Source organism: Zeus faber (assembly GCF_960531495.2).
Source record: "Zeus faber genome assembly, chromosome: 22".
NCBI classification, from domain to species: Eukaryota; Metazoa; Chordata; class Actinopteri; order Zeiformes; family Zeidae; genus Zeus; species Zeus faber.
The window spans coordinates 22,553,170-22,556,080 of NC_137209.1; positions in this window are offsets into that span (position 1 = coordinate 22,553,170).

A 2,911-nucleotide genomic window follows, 5' to 3' on the forward strand; every position below is an offset into this window, starting at 1 on the left:
TTTGTGCGAATGCTGTTTGTTTCTATGTTTATTTGTCTCACCGTGGTGACTCTCCCCCTCTTGGAGTAGTGATCAGTTGTTTATAGAATCAAACATGATAAATAGTTCTCCAAAGAGGGGCGTTGCTGGTGCCTCTCCATAACCAGAAGCCGTGCTCTTGTCATTGTAGAACACGTCACAGGACAGAGTTGTTGCAGCAGTTGCTGATGATTTAAGAATGAATAAAGAGTTTCATTGCAGGTTGAGAAGTTGAACTTCACATGCAGACTAACTCTGTCCTGAATTCAATGGCATACAAATACTGTGTTGTATGCGCAGCACGCTGACAGCACAGCGTTAAAAAATAAAATAAATAAAAAATAAAATAAAATAAATAACTACCTCCCCATAAACCACTCACCCTCTCTCCCTCCATTCCTCCTCTCACCCACTGCCTCCCCCACCCCCCTCCTCCCTCCTCCAGGAGACATACATATTATATTTCAGCCCAAATGGAGTTCACGTATCAGTCCAAAATGAACACCCAAAAATATTCCACATCCAGCGAGTTTGACGTTTTCTTGCGTCTCGGGGCTTTGACGTTGGACGGTCCTTCTACGGAGGAAACACCAGGAATAAAAGCAGCTTGTCAGCGGAAAGGCGGTTTCCTGGACTCCATCCGTTGAAAGACTTTCAGTCCAAGATGATCCCAAAACGCACAAAAATAATCGTTTGAATATTCCTGGTGAATTATGAAGGCGTGCCGACTGGTTTTGGCGACAGCGCCACCGAGCCAATAGTGGTTTTAAAGGTACATTCCACCCAAACACTCCTCTCTGTCTCTACAGTTCTCGGTGCGAGGTTAGAGATGGTTAGGGTGAGGGTGTGGTCCATTTTCCCCGTGTCCTCGGGTGTGGTCCTGAAGCTGCAGCAGGAACATGCACCTCGCAACATGGGGGGTTGAAATGGGTTTGTTTTGCTGTAACAATACAGCTTAGATGGGATTTAAGGGGGATCAATGGGAACTTGAAGACATTTATGAGTTAGAAATGATTGTTCATGAATGCAGTGTCGACTGTTTTTTAATTTCAACGCATCTCATGGGAAACACATTAGAACCAATCAGCACAAAGTCGGGTTGGGCTGAAGGTTACTATGTCCACACACCCACAGAAACACTTTCCAAACAGAAATCTTTTTTTTTTTCTTCTTCCTTTTTTCGTCCACAAAGTAAAAATGCATTTCGGTGGGTTGTTTTTTTTCGGAAACGTTCCGTTCATGACAAGCGCACACGTCGTCGATGTATAAAATACATAGATATCTATTTACAGCCGGCACGCGGGGTGGAAAAATCCGGGTTCATAAACCAAAATTCCACTCCGGGATTTGTTTTTTTTTCCCATTAGCGTCAACACAGGGGTCAAACTGATGAGTGGGATCAGCTGACCGGTGCACGGGCGGAGCAAAAAACACGGCAGGATTTTGACTTTCTGGACCTGGAATTTTCCACCGTGGTGTGCCACGAGCCAAACACACACACAAACAAACAAACAAACAAACGGCTTGGAGAGCCGTTGCCGGGGCGACGAGGGACGGACCACCATGTCGGAAAGGTTAGACTGGATGAACACATGATACAAAACATAAATCTCTTCCACGGAATCTTTGTCAGAGTAACTTCGTCCTTAATTAAAATAAAAAACAAAGAAACGCACGCACGCACCGGGTTTTCAAGGCAGCAGTGTAATGTATCTGGTCCCGCCTCCCCCTCCCCCGCCTCACAGCATGGTGGTACATCCCTGGTTACCGTGGTTACCTTGGTCCAAACATTCAGTCACAATCCAACTCGCCAGCCTGTTGTCTCGATAATGTTTCAAAAAGCGTCCTTCATTTCGGTCCTTGGAAAACAAGACATCGTCATCTTTAAATATTTGAAATATTACCGTAAGTTGAAAACCCGCAAAATATTCGCCGACACATTGAGGTCACTGTCGTGTTGCTTTTCGTTGAAAAAAAGGTTGTTTTTCCCCCTGTTAAGGTGTAGATGGAAAGTCACTTCATAAAAAACATATTTGAATGAAAGCAGATTTTTTTTCGGGAGAAAAGACGTCGGTGAAGCTTTGCACCATGTTCCGAGTCAAATAAACACAAGAACAAACTCACATCAATACAGACAAAGAGAATTTTCCCTTTTCCCCTTCACTCCTTCGGTCGAACATCAGATGAATGATGTATGAAATAAAACAAAACAAAACAAAATAAAAATTAAAAATAAAATAAAACAAAACAAAATAAAACAAAACAAAACAAATTAAAATAAACACCTTTTGAGGTGTTTAGGTGAAAGTTTCCTTGGTGCTTTTTTAAAAATCTTATACTTTTACCAATTTGTCAACTTAAAATTCACAAATGAACGTATTCAAGGGTAATTTTTCCCCTTGGCGTAGGGCATCGTTTCAAGGTCGGTTTCTCATCACATCGTCAGAGAATAAATACAAATCAAAAATGAAGCGTGAGAGTGTGTGAGTGACAGAGTGTGTGTGTGACAGAGGGACAGAACGTGTGTGTGTGTGAGAGATGGACAGTGTGCATATGAGAGAAAGACAGAGAGAGTGTGAAAGAAAGAGAAAGAGAGTGTATGTGTGTGCGTGAGTGTGTGAGAAACAGAGTGTGTCTGTGTGTGTGTGTGTGTGTGTGTGTGACTGTGTGTGTGTGTGTGTGTGTGTGTGTGTGTGTTACATAGTGAGTCACACACTAAAGATATTAGAACTGCAATGAAAGATGAAAAACAGGAAGGAGCGAGAGAACAAACCAAGAAAACAAAACACAGAAAAAACAACAACTCATTTTGGACGAATACAAGCCCCCTTCACCTCGAAATACACCATCAATACGTACGATCAATACGTAGAAACCACGTCATCGGGGGCGG